Source organism: Kogia breviceps, chromosome 17 (assembly GCF_026419965.1).
Source record: "Kogia breviceps isolate mKogBre1 chromosome 17, mKogBre1 haplotype 1, whole genome shotgun sequence".
Lineage (NCBI taxonomy): Eukaryota > Metazoa > Chordata > Mammalia > Artiodactyla > Physeteridae > Kogia > Kogia breviceps.
The window spans coordinates 40222765-40237143 of record NC_081326.1 but is presented as its reverse complement, the minus strand read 5'-3'; the positions used below and the strand labels follow the sequence as shown (position 1 = coordinate 40237143).

The 14379-nt window shown below is 43.1% G+C and overlaps 1 long non-coding RNA gene across 2 annotated transcripts in view; it reads left to right on the top strand.

Annotated features, from left to right (window-relative positions):
- Window positions 1–14379, top strand: part of LOC136792870 (uncharacterized) — a 70150-nt gene that overhangs the window by 32640 nt on the left and 23131 nt on the right. For both annotated transcript variants that reach the window (XR_010837422.1, XR_010837421.1), the window contains exon 2: window positions 3334–3500. This is a non-coding gene — a long non-coding RNA (uncharacterized lncRNA). The remainder of the gene's footprint in view (window positions 1–3333; window positions 3501–14379) is intronic.

Sequence of the window (14379 nt, the reverse complement as noted above, 5' to 3'; positions counted from 1 at the left end):
ACTTGTCTCTTCAAACTACACCACAAGATCTGCCTTAAGTGGCACCTACCAAAATCTCATGTTCTTCTCCCATGTTGACATGAAATCCAGAGTCAGCTGTCATTTGCTCACCCTGTATAAGGTTAGCTCCCCTCAGATGCCTTTTCACGTTATTTATGTTTTCCCCAAAGACTAGCTTCCTCTCCTGGCTACCATACTTCTACTATTAGCTCTAACACTGAGGCCCAGAATCTCAGTCACTTCCAGCCCCATGGTGCATTCACTGTCCCCCAACACCATTCAGACATCCCTGTGTGTTTCCGTACTCTGGAAACATCTTTCACGGGGACGCTGGTCCACTTATCCAGCGCCTTGCAGGCACGGTCAATAGTAACCATCGCTCTTCTGAATCCACAGAGGACCTGTGTCTGTGCCAGCGGTCTCCAAAGTGGGGTGTCTATGGCGATCCTTTGGGGTGCAAGAAAGTAGTGGAACTTTTGCTTATAAAATTTCAACCTTTTAAAACACCCATTTTGTGTGTGTTTTTACATGGACATAGTATATTCATTTAGAAGTATATGACCAATTTGGGGGACTCCCCTGGTGGCTCAGTGGTTAAGAATCTGCCTGCCCATGCAGGAGACATGGGTTCGAGCCCTGGTCCAGGAAGATCCCACATGCCGCAGAGCAACTAAGCCCGTGCGCCACAACTACTGAGACTGAACTCTAGAGCCCGCAAGCCACAACTACTGAGCCCACGTGCCACAACTGCTGAAGCCCGTGTGCCTAGAGCCCATGCTCCGCAACAAGAGAAGCCACCGCAATAAGCCCGGGCACCACAACGTAGAGTAGTCCCCGCTTGCCACAACTAGAGAAAAGCCCATGTGCAGGAACAAAGACCCAACGCAGCCAAAAATTAAAAATAAATAAATAAATTAATTTTTTTTTTTTTTTTTGTGGTAGGCGGGCCTGTCACTGTTGTGGCCTCTCCCTTTGTGGAGCACAGACTCCAGACGCGCAGGCTCAGCGGCCATGGCTCATGGGCCCAGCCGCTCCGCGGCATGTGGGATCTTCCCGGACCGCGGCACGAACCCGTGTCCCCTGCATCAGCAGGTGGACTCGCAACCACCGCGCCACCAGGGAAGCCCAAATTAATTAATTTTAAAAAAGAATAAATAGTCCTTAGTCTGAGAAACAGCTGGAGACAGTGTATGAAGGTAAGCTGAAACATTCTGCGTGAGGGGATGCATTGATGCTTGCTTTGTTTCAATGAACTGGTCACATTATTGGGTCAGAGAGAAATCCTCCCTTCCCATGTTTAAAAGTTGGAAGCTTATCTCTATCTGCTTCTCCAGAAACTGCTTTAAATGCATCAGTTTTAGACATGTTGTATGCACGTTTGTTCCCAAAGATATGGAAAAGTACTAGAAAAAAATTCATGGGATAATTGGAACCTCCAAAGAAAATATTCGACTTCACTGGGCACATATGCTCAGTCTCTGTCACCTCTCCCATCTCTTTCTTGTTGGTGACTCCTTCCCCTCATCTGTACTGCTGTCTGTCTCCCCACCTTTGGTTTCTGCCCTCCACAGCATTTTGCTGGTTTTGTTCTGGATCTGTAGCTCACTGCCAGGGGCTGGTGAACAAAGACTGTCCTCCACCTCCTCTGCTCAACGTGTCTGTGTTGCTTCAATCCTAGAACCCACTTAAACCCACTCAGGCCCTTCCTTAGCTGCCATCACCCACGGCTCTAGTGGGTGGGTGCTGTGAAGAAAATACTTCTTAAAAAGAAAGGATCCCAGTGGCTGCCCTTGATTCTTGGTTTCCCAAGAAGAGCTCCAATATCAAGAGTCCTGGTGTAGATGCTGAGCCAAACTCCCTTTGGGGCCCATTGGAAGATGTGTTTCAGACCCATGGAGAACAAGAAGCAGGATGGATACACTGTCCCTGGTTTCTCCATCACCATTGCCAGAGCTCAGGAACGATGCTTGCTAAAGAGCACAGCATCCCATTAAAGGCTCATAATAAAATTCTAAAATTTACAAAAATAATAATGACTGAATTGGGTTTAAGTAACACTATCCTGTTGCAGTTGCTTCCTTCAGCTTCTGTTACATCTCAGAAGAAAAAAAAATCACAACAGAAAAGGACACACAAAATGTCCCTCCCCAAGTCTCTGTAGGGGAATAGTACATGTGAAGGCTGCCAATGGAAACCTTAACTCCTTAAAGGCTAAGTATGAAATAATCCCCCTAAGTGTGGATCTTAGATTTATTTGTTTTATAAAGACAGGTGGTCCTGCTGAGGCCATAGGCAAATATGCACCATAGAAACTATCTTTCCTCATGGCCACACCCATGGCAGGCACTGTTAGTGGATCACCTACTCTTTCTTGCTAACCCTCAGTAGAATACTTTAGGAGAAACTAATGAACATTGCCAAGGGAGGTGAAAGCTCTTTTCCCTTCTGACCTAGAGGAAGCACACACCCCTGAAGGAGTGGACTATTATCAGAGAAGATGTAGCCCTTCATACAGGAATCTGGAAACTTAGCAGATTCAGTCTACCGTGGGAGGGAACTCCTGTCTCTCTCTCCCTGTGGATCTGTCTTGAGAGGTCTAGCTGTGCTGGAGTGCACCAGGTGGAAAGGGAGAGAGAGATGTGGGGATATGCCAGAAGCTAGGCAGGGAGACCCTGGAGAGGAACACAAGCTGGAGATGAGTAAGTTACACTTTGTAAGCCAGATTCCTTAGTTACAGCTAGCTTTCTGGGTCTATTTTCTCTTTTGCTATCCTTGAGCCATAGGCAAAATTCATTCATTCATCCATCCATCCATCCCATCCATTCATCCATTCATTTCACAGATATTTATTGAGCATCAATCTTGTAGCAGTCTCTGAACTGTGATCTAGAATACGAGGATGAGTGACATAGAGACAGTCCAGGGAATGCAGACCAATGACAGCCATTTATGCTCATTTACACTCAAATGGCCATTTATGTTGTTTGGGGGAAATGCTGATGTTATGGGATCAGACAGTAGGAGAGCCCAGGCTGTCTGAAGTCTAAGTGCTCTGGTTAAGGGGTGTCTATTCTCCAACATGGTCTCAGTGGATGGACTGGATACAGAGAGTAGCATTATGGGCAGGGCTTGGGCAGGAAATTAAAGAGGAGCTGTTCCCTGGGAGTCGTGGCCATGACATGCAGGCATCTTATCCACATAAAGGCTCTTTTTCCACTGCCAGTCTTGGAGGACTGGGTGTGATACTAGTAGAGGTTTGATTTTTATAGGGTGGGAGCTAAATCTGGGATCTGCCATTGTGTTTTTCTCTTCTCTCCCAAACGTGATTCTTAGAAACCTCCACTCTGAAGGCCTCTTATCCTTCAATCAAGCATCCAGCACATCCTCACAGCTCCCTCGCATCACCACAAGGCCACTCTTCTCACCGTTGACAACACTACCGTTATTCCTGACACGTGAGGCAGGATGATCCAAGACCAGAAGCTTATCATGATCAAGAGGTAAGCAGATAGTACTTAAAGGCAGAGAGGGTTGGGATTGGAGAGGAATTCCCTAATGGCTATTATAAATGGAGATACAATATTTTCGAACAAACGACCCGGAACAGGAAAAGGGGAAGAGAGAGGAGTCAGGCAGAGATAATGCCAAGAGTGGATGCCTGGGCTGCGCAGGGACATAAAAGGGGCTCAGGGAGGGCTTAGGAAGCAGATCGGAAAGGAAGATAGTGGAGGAAGGTAAAGAATACAGTCTTTGGCGATCAGGTGTGTGGCTGGGGGTTGTGAGAGACTGGATCAGGGAACTTGAAGGCTGGGATGTCCACTGTGTTCTTGGAATGACTTCCTGAGGACTTCGCATGTAACCAAATATTAGCACTCATTTACTAAATAAAAACTCTTCTGTCCCTGGGCTAGCAGGGAGTGGAGTGTCATGCTCCCCCACCCTCATCACAAAGACAGGTCAGTCCCCGTCCCTAAGACGGTCACAACCTAGACCAAAAAATGCCCCGAGAGCCTGGCGGGATCATCCTGGTGTACAGACTCAGTGTCCAGGGGTCCTGAGTGGCCATAGGACAGCCAGGACTCCTGCCTCCCATAAATCCAAGCCAAGAACAGTAAAGCACAGAGAAGGGAGGTAAGTAGGAGCAGGGAGAAGAAAAGTCCCAGAAATGCAGATTAGATTGCAAATAATAATAAAGCAATAACCTGGCTGAACTCCATTCAATTCAGTTCAATTCACCAAGTACATGCTGAGTGCCCCTGTGCGCCTGGTCTGAACTAGTATGCTGGAGAGGAGGGCTGCAAGAAAACATGAGCAGTTTGGTGGAGGTCAGGCATGCTAAAGAGAAGGTATCTTTTCAGGCACCAAAGTTCTGCCCTGCACATGGCTGCCTTTGCATTGGAGGTATCCTGACAATTCACAGGAGATTTCCCTCAAAGACCTTCCAGAGCAGTTCCTCTAAGACCCTAGTCGGTGCCCCCAGGCAGCCAGGAGTCTGTTCCATTTGATACAGACCAAGCAGACCCTTTCTGAAGTTTTTTAGAAATGGAAGTGATCTGATTAGAGTAGGGAATTTTAAAGGTGAAAACAGGGGCAAGGATGGAGAATGGATTGGAGGTGGAGAAAATGCAGAAGTAGGGGGCCAGTGAGGAGAATACGAATACTCCAGTTTCACTGAGTTGGTGGCAGTGAGTAGAGCAAAGGGACAGTAGAGGATGAGGACACAGAGGCTCTGCCAACTAACTGGCTGTAGAAGACAAAAGAAAGAAGAGTTTGAGATGGCCTTGGGCAAATGAATAAGGAGCGTCAGGGGGCTCTGAGGAGAAGCATTTGAAGAAGGAAGGTAATGAGTTCAATGTTAGTGGTGGTACAGGATTCCATCCTTCCTTTCCTGCATTCTTCCTACTGGTTCCCCTTCTCTAGGCTCAGCCCTCCAGTTCCCTTTCCATGGGGTTTCTAAAAGGCAAACTTTACTGGATCATTCCCTACATCCAACCTCACAGTGGTTTCCATCTCCTTCGGTGAAAGCCCACTGTCCTGAGCACAGCATACAAAGCCTTGGAGCTCTACCTTGCTACATCTTAGCCTCGCCTCCTGCCACTCTCCCTCTGGGACTCAACACTCCAGACATCCTGAAATATTTGCATTTTTTCAAAGAAGGCAGTTTCATGCCTCAGTGCCTTTGTAACTGTAATGCCTCACCCTGGAAGTTCTTTCCCTCCTTAACTGCCTGGTGAACTCCTCACCATTTGTTCTCAGGTGGCTTAAAATACAACAAAGCATTCCCCAATGGTCCTTCTCACCCTCTCAAAGGAGGTTTATTCAAAGAATGCAAGGCTGTTCCATACTTGAAAATCAATCAATGTAATCCACCATATTAATAGCTAAAGAAGAAAAATCACACGGTCTTATCGACTGATGCAAAAAAAAATTTTTAACAAAATTCAATTCAACATGTATTCATGATAAAACTCTTAGAAGAAAATAGGAGTAGAGGGGAACTTTCTCAACTTATTGAAAAGTATCTATCAAAAGCCTACAGCTAATATTACACTTAATGGTGAAAGATGGAATGCTTTCCTCCCAAGATCAAGAACAAGGTAAAGGATGTTTGTTCTCACCACTCTTACTCAATATATTATTGGAAGTTCTGATCAAATTAATAAGACACAAAAGGGAAATAAAATGCATACAGATCAGAAAGGAAGATATAAAACTGTCCCTGTTTGCAAATGACATGGTTGTCTCTGTAGTAAATCCCATGGAATCCATAAACAAACAAACAAACATACAAACAAAAACAACCCAACTCCTAGAACAAATAAGTGAGTTCAGCAAAGTTGCAATATACAAGATAAACATACAAAAATTGTACACATTTGTATTTCTAGATATACAATTGTTTATGCAATTGTTATTTCTACATATCAATGAATAGGTGGACATCAAAACTCAAAATACAATGCCATTTTCAATTACTCAAAAAAAAAAAAATGCTTCAGTGTAAATCTAACAAAACATCTACGGAACTTGTATACTGAAAACAATATTGAAAGAAACCAAAGATCTCAGTAAGTGGAGACATAGCGTGCTCATGGATTAGAAGGTTCAACATAATTAAGAGGTCAATTCTCCCAAATGCAGTTTTAATGCAATTCTTATCAAAAGCCCAGCAAGATTTTTTATAGGTATAGACAAAAGTATTCTAAAATATATATGGGGACTTCCCTGGTGGCACAGTGGTTAAGAATCCGCCTGCCAATGCAGGGGACACAGGTTCGATCCCTGGTCTGGGAAGATCCCACATGCCGCAGAGCAGCTAAGCCCGTGCGTCACAACTCCTGAGCCTGTGCTCTAGAGTCCACGAGCCACAACTACTGAGCCAGCGTGCTGCAGCTACTAAAGCCGGCACGGCTAGTGCCCATGCTCCACAAGAGAAGCCACCGCAATGAGAAGCCCGCCCACTTCAACGAAGAGTAGCCCCCTGCTCACTTCAACTAGAGAAAGCCTGCGCACAGCAACGGAGGCTCGACACAGCCAAAAATAAATAAATAAAGGAAGTGCAGATGAACCAGAATAGCTAACATCGTTTTGTAAAAGAATTATACGATGGAAGGAATCAGTCTACCTGATTTCAAGACAGAGCTGTGATGTTTACAGAGTGATAGACACATAAACCAATGGAACGGAATAGAGAATCCAGAAATACATTAACACAAATATGCCCAACTGATTTTTTACACAAGTACAAAAGCAGTTCAATGGAGGAAGGCTAGCTTTTTCAATGAACCTCGACTTAAATCTCACATCTTATTAAAAAATTAACTTAAAAGGATCATGGGCTTAAATGTAAAATGTAAAACTATGAAACTTTTAGAAAAGAAAATATCAGAAAAAAATCCTTGGGATCCAAGGCTAAGCAAAGAGTTCTTAGATTTGCCACCAGAAGCATGATCTATAAAAGAAAAAAAATTGAGTTTCCTCTAAATTTAAAAATTTGCTTTGTAAGTATCCTGTTATGAGAATGACAAGACAACCTTCAGACAGTGAGACAATACATCTGCAAACCATACTTCTGCCAAAGGAATAGCATCTAGAATACATAAAGATGTCTCAAAATTCAACAGTAAATAATAAAAGAAAACCAATTAGATTTGGGGGAAAAGGCATTCTCGTACTACAGCTTTGCTGAAGAGGATATAGAGATGGTAAATAAGTGTGTGAAAAGATGCTCAACATCACTAGCCATTAGGGAAATGTAAATTAAAACCACAATGAGTTATCACTATACATGTATCAGAAAATCTAAAATAAAACATAGTGACGGCATTAAACCTGATCACTTATACATTGTTGGTGGGAAGGTAAAATGGTATAGCCACTTTGGAAAAGTTTGGCAGTTTCTTAAATAACTAAAAATGCAATTACCGTATGATCCAGAGTTTCAATCCCAGAGAAATTTTTGCAGAGAAATGGGAACACGTTCAAACAAAAGGCTGTACACGAATGTTCAAAGCAGCTTTTCTGGTAGCAGGCTCAAACTGTAAACAACCGAGATGTCCTTCAACAGGTGAACGGCTAAACACACTGTGGTACATTCATATCATGGAATACTTCACAGCAGTAAAAATGGAATGAACCATTGATACACACAACAAGTTGTGTGTTACATATTATATTACTACATTTACATATCATTCTTGAAATGACAAAATTACAGAAATGCAAAATGGATTAGTGATTGCTGAGAGTCGAAGATAAATGGGGAAAAGAGATGCAGGAGGCAAGGGGGCCTGGCTATAAAAGGACTACAGGATGTAGTGATGGTATTGCTCTGTGTCTTGACTGTCTCAATGTCAATATTCTGGTTGTGATCTCGTACTACAGCTTTGCAAGATGTTACCCTTGGGAGAAACTGGGTAAAGGATACAAAGGATCTCTCTGTACTGTTTCTTACAACTGCGCATGACTGTACAATTATCTCAAAATAAAATGTTTAATTAAAAAATAAAGCAAAAACCACACCCCTTTATCATCTCACAGGTCAGAAGTCCAAGCATAGCACAACTGGATCTCCTGCTCAGGTCTCACAGGCTGAACCCAAGGTGCCAGCCAGAGCTTGGGGGTCTCATCTGAGGCTTGGGGGTCTTCTTCCAAGTTCAACCAGGAGTTGGCAGACTCAGTTCCTTGTGGCTGTAGGACTGCTCTCCCATTTCCTGGCTGACTGTCAACCAGAGACCATTCTCAGTTTCCTAGGGCCTTCCTGCTATTTCCTGCTATGTGGCCCTTCCCATATTCCCTCTCATGCTTGGAAGGGCTCAGATCCACTTATGGCCTCATCTGATTAGGTCAGGCCCACCCAGATAATCTCCCTTTTTATTAACTCCAAGTCAATTGATTAGTAGCTTAACCATGGGTGTGATAGTCCATCATATTCACAGCTTCTGCCTGCACTCAAGGTAAAGGAATTGCACAAGGCATGTACACCAGAGGGCAGGAATCTTGGGAGTATCTTAAATTTCTGCCCACCACAGACCATCTTAGCCCCAGTGCTCTGGGTGGGATAGACTGAGGTCTTTGTTGGGACTGCACTGCAGTGCAATTCTTCCCTCTGCTCAGTCCTTCAGCCTTCATTCCCCATAGGCATTGATCCCTAGAGCACTTGCCAATCAATTTTCTGCCTGTGAGTCTGTTTCCCAAGGAACCTGACCTAAAACAGTAGTGCTATACTAGAGGGCATGGAAGACAGATTGATAACATTTAAAAAATCCCTGAGCCAGGTATATGTGAGACTCTACTTAAAAAGGATGTAGACAGAGCTCTGGGGGGGGGGGGTTCTCCCTAGGCTGTCGAGTCAAGAGCACCACTTGGGTAATTGTTGACAATGAAAACCAAGTCACTCAATGGTCTGCCTCTAGATTCAGCTTAAACTCAGTTCTCCTTTAACGTCATCATCATTACTATGATATCGTAGTTATCATACACTGAGAGTTCACTCTGTTTCAGAAACCATGCAAAACATTTCACCAACCATCCAATGAGCCATTATAGCAGAGTGGTTGAGAGTACCAGTGGTTAGACAACTCAGCGTTGAATGCCAGCTTCTCCATTTGATAGCAATATGGCTCCAGTTAGTCCAGCTTTCCAAGGCTCAGTTTCTTCATCTATCAAATAAGGATGGTATCTGCTTTATAGAATAACCCTTCATGTAGAACCCTTAATATGTGCTTGGTACAGAGCAAGCATTCCATAAATGTCAGCAATCTTAAAGCCTCATTTAATTCTTATAACAGCCCTGCACGAGGGTTTATAGCTGAATAAGCTGAGGTTCAGAGAGGTCAAGCAGCCTCCTAATATCCAACAAACAGCTAAAAGGTGTCAGAGGTAGGATTTTAACCAAGCTCCTTCTGACTATGAGGTCTTAGCCCTTAACCATTATCCTGGCTTGCCTCACTTTGTGGGTATCCACGGGAGCAATGAAGCCAACACTGCCTTAAGCACAATGCAGAAAGAAAGAAAAAATGAAAAGACACACGCAGAGTCTTAAAATCCCTGGGAAGGAAATGCAGGGGGGAGGGAGTTGCCACTGGTTCCCCTGAAGGATGTCAGCATTCTGAGCCTGAAGCTGCGTGCTGCTACGTGGCTCCCTAAATGAGGTAGTGGAAATCAGAGTCTCTCTTCTCAAGACAGCTAAGCCCTTCAGGAAAACGTTATTACAGGTCCATGATCTCTTATTCAAACATTTTGATTCAGACAGCTCTGAATACCAAAAGTTTTTCATCATTCTGACTTGACCCAGATTGACCTGAGCTCTTTGTCGTCTTTGCAGCTTCACAAAGGAATGAATAGTCGTACATTTGCTGCAGAAATGTTCGTGTGATCACTTCCTGAGGTGTCAGCTACTGAGTTACCTTTCTAAAATCTGAGAAATCCTGAATTTCAGATGAGGGCTTGGGGGCCTTTAATTATTGTCTCTGACCATTTTTGCTACTTACCAGGGCAAAGAACACAGACACACCAGATTTCATTCGCGGAATGAGCTTCATGTAAAGAGCTTTTATCCAAGAGCTCTTCAGAGGATCCCTTGTTCCCCACAAGGAAGCATAACCAGCCCCAGGCCATGCATACGCATCCGGCTCTACCTGAAAACAGGCCGGGTACCCTAGGTGGCTACTGCTCAGTCGACTTCCCAGCACCATGGTTTTCCGCTCTGGGTTATAGAATTGTCCTGCATTGCTATCCCGCCCAGAGTGCTGATTCTGGCGTGACTTTGTGTGGTTTCGGGCTAAGGGGGTTGAGGTGGAGAGAAAGTCGAGGCTGTGGGTGCAGAAGAGAGACAGGAATCGTGACCCTCCCCAGCCTCCAGTCCCTTTCCTGGGGCCTCTGGGGATAGTAGTCGTTTGCTCACGGTATTTTCCATATAATCCCAAAGTGTAAACTTTACCTGTTTTGAATGCATAAATTCCACGCCATCCTTTCTCCTTCTTCGCTATTTAAATGAGACAAAATATCCAATGAGATACAGACTTGGTCTTACTTAGAATCACAGGTCTACAGCTGTGAAGGAATAGAGTCCCTATAAGGAATAAACGGGCCGTATCTCAGTAGTTCTGCTGAGTCTATTTTCTACCGTTGAAAACCACATGTAGCCACTTTGATGTGGGCTGAATAGGTGGGACATCATTTTACCACCATTTATTTAGCTGCACTTTGGCCAATGTCAAGTCCAGGTCTGTGTATTTGGACAACATGAGGTCAGCGTCCTCCTGATGGGCTTTCTGTCTGGCAGACAGCACCTCACCAGCCTCCTCTCCACTAGAAATTGCGGGACTCCTAGGGAAGCATCAAGTGATTAAGGTTCGTGGTTGCTTTCTTCTCTTCAGGATAAATATCAGAGATCAGCCAGTACAGAAGATACTTGCCGCTACTCCAGCTCCAGAGCCCACCCTGAGTGCAAACTCAGTGAAGACTTGGAGCGTTTAAAGGAGAAATCAAACTAAAAATGGTTCTACATTTGGTCACTTCCAAATTATTCTCATACTTACAGTCTATCCAGGGCCACGTCTCCTTCATTTCCTTCTCATCAGTTATCTATCTTTGGCCAACAAATGATCACTGGTGATTCCTTTTCCAATACATGGCTGAGAAGCAATGAGACAGAAAAACAAAAGTGTTTTCTTATTTGAGTTAAATTCAATTTTACAAACAAATTGAGTTTGTGCTAATGGCCAGGTATTCTGCTTGGCACTAGGGGTAAAAGGACTGGGGATTACAGTCAATTGATATGGAAAAGACCAGTTGATTCCCAATGATGAAAAGTTAGCACAGATGCTACAGGAGACATGAGAGTCACTCAACTTTGCCTTGGTGGGGGTGGTGGAGGATCAGGGAAGTCTTCCTGGAGGAGGTGACAGCCATTCTAAATCTTGAAGGTTGAATAAGAGTTAGCCAGGCAAATGGGTGAGAAGGGGGTGAAGACATTGTATGCAGAGAATACTTCTCCAAAGGTTCTGAGGTGACTACATGGCATGAATTATATTACATACAATTTAGTTTCAAATACTTCAGCCTAGACAGAGAGATGTATCTGTTACTTTTTTTTTTTTTGGATCTGTTACTTTTAATCTACATCCTAGGAGCAAGTTGTTAACATCTGAAGTGCCCTGCTCAGGAATACACATTCCAGAGTGTTTATAAGCTTTGATAGATGCTAACTGGATGTCACACTCCAGATGTACCTTCTACAGGAGCTTCGGCCATCTTTTTTTCCTTTCCAGCTTTATTGAGATATTACTGACTCATAATATATGTAATTATAAGGTGTACAATGTGATGATTTGATCCATGTATATGTCACAAAGTGATTACTACAATAAAGTTAGTTAACACATTTGTCCCCTCACATAATTACCATTGTTTTTTGGGGGTGATAAAATTTAAAATCTGCTCAATTAACAACTTTCAAATATATAATACAATATGGTTAATTATAGTCACATGCTGTACATTGGATCCCCCGAATTTATTCATCTTATTGCTGGGAGTTTGTACCTTTGACCAACACCTCTTACCTTCCCCACCCCCGGCCCTTGGCAACCATCCTTCTATTCTCTATTTGTATGAGTTTGACTTTTTAAGATTCCTCATGTAAGTGAGAACATAAAATATGTCTTTCTGTATCTGACTTATTTCACTTAGCATAATGTCCTCAAGGTCCATCCATGTTGTTGCAAAGGCAGGATTTCCTTCTTTTTTACAAGTAAATAATGTTTGTATATATATATATATATATGATATATATATGTTTGTATATAAATATATCATATATATTTGTATATCATATATATATATCATATATATGATATATATACACATCTTCTTTATATAGTCACTTTATATGGACACTTAGGTTGTTTCCACGTCTTGGCTATTGTAAATGATGTTGCGATGAACATGGGGGCACAAATATCTCTTTGAGTTGGAGTTTTCATTTTCTTTGGATATACACCCAGAAGGAAGGTTCCTGGATCATATGGTAGTTCTATTTTTAATTTGTGTGTCTTCTTTGGAAAAATGTCTATTCAACTCCTTTGCCCATTTTTAAATTGGATTGTTCGGTTTTTTGCTATTGAGTTGTATGAGTTCTTTCTATATTTTGGATATTAACGCCTTATCCGATAGACAGTTTGCAAATATTTTCTCCTGTTCCATATTTGGTTTGCAACTATTTTCTCCTGTTCTCCTTTGTATTTTGATGATTTTTCCCTTTTTTGTGCAAAAACTTTTTAGTTTGATATAGTCTCACTTGGTTGTTTTTGCTTTTGTTGCTAACTGCTTTTAATGTCATATCCAAAAAAAAAAGTCTTTGCCCAGACCAATGTCAGGGGCTTTCTCCCTATGTTTTCCTCTAGCAATTTCATAGTTTTGGGTGTTGCATTTAAGTCTTTAATCCACTTTGAGTTAGTTTTTGTGAGTGGAGTAAGATAGGGATCCAATTTCATTCTTCTGCATGCGATGATCCAGTTTTCCCATCACCAGTTATTGGAGAGACTATCCTTTCCCCACTGAGTCTTCTTAGCCCCCTTGTCAAAAACTAGTTGGCCATATATGCGTGGGTTTATTTCTGGGTAGAGTTTCAGCAATCTTTATCTTCCATCCTCACTAGAGAGTTTTTTCATTTGTATAATGGGTTTAGAAATAATTTTCACTGTTTAAATGAACGGTGAGAAAGATATGGTGGATAGCTAGGAATACAATACGGGCTCTTCATGGTTACATGAACAGAGTGTAAGTCTTTTGCAAGCTCAAGGGCTTACACCCTTCATAATGGCTCGCCATGCCTAAGATTCCACCTAATCTCTGTGCCTCACTTAACAGATGAGGCTGTTGCCTGATTCTGACTAGTAGCCCAGATGAATTCTGCCACTAGAATATTGTCTCTTTATACAAGGTGTGTGTCAGACAGAGAGCAAACTTGGGGAAAAAAGATTGTGCATGTTTGTAGTGCCTCCTTATTAGTAAATATTTGTATGTATAGCAGAATTTGGTCTGGGTCTTGCTTTCAATGCAACCTACCCAATGCAACCAACCCCTTAGTTGGACAGTCGTGGTGGAGGAGATCTATAATCCTCATCTCCCTTTAACAATGGTAGGCTATAGATACCCTGCACAAAAAGCCTAACAATTATAAGGAGCCAAATTGGCTGGAGTCAGTTTCCTGCAGCACGATTCCTTTGTTTGTTTTTAACAGTGCTAGCCATCCTTCCCCACCACTCCAGCGGGGGAGTTATCCAAGGCAGCTCAATTCAACTGAGCGGCAGGAAGGACAGAATCCCATGGAAAGGAGCCAAAGTCCTATCAGGAAGACAATAGCAGTTCTGACAAATCTGGAAGGTGATGCAAGGACAAAAAATAACACCACTTGGTGACTGGGAGCTGAGAGCAGGATGGAAAGGGGTGTGAGGCACAGGTTAGCATGAGCAAGTCAGGACTGAGGCTGTGACCAGCAGGTGATTGCCAGAGCACACCTTGGTCACGGTGCCAGAACATATCATGCCTCTTAAAGGAGCCACATGCAGCTGGACACCAGTCAACTCTCCATGGTCAAGCTTATTACCTATTGCTTCACCACTCACCTCCTCTGAGTACAGTGTGTCTCCTGTGTTTCCCATTCAGCTAATGGCATCACCATCCACTTAAGAATCATCTTGGGCATCTCCAATATCATCTTCCCAATTTTAATCAATCATCAAATCTAAAACCTTCTATCAACTAAGTATCTCTTGACCCCCATCCCCAGTCGCCTTGGCTCTGGCTCTCGACATCTCTCCGTGGGACCGTTGCTGCCCATACTGCAAGAGGTTCCTCGCTGCCTTCCTGCTC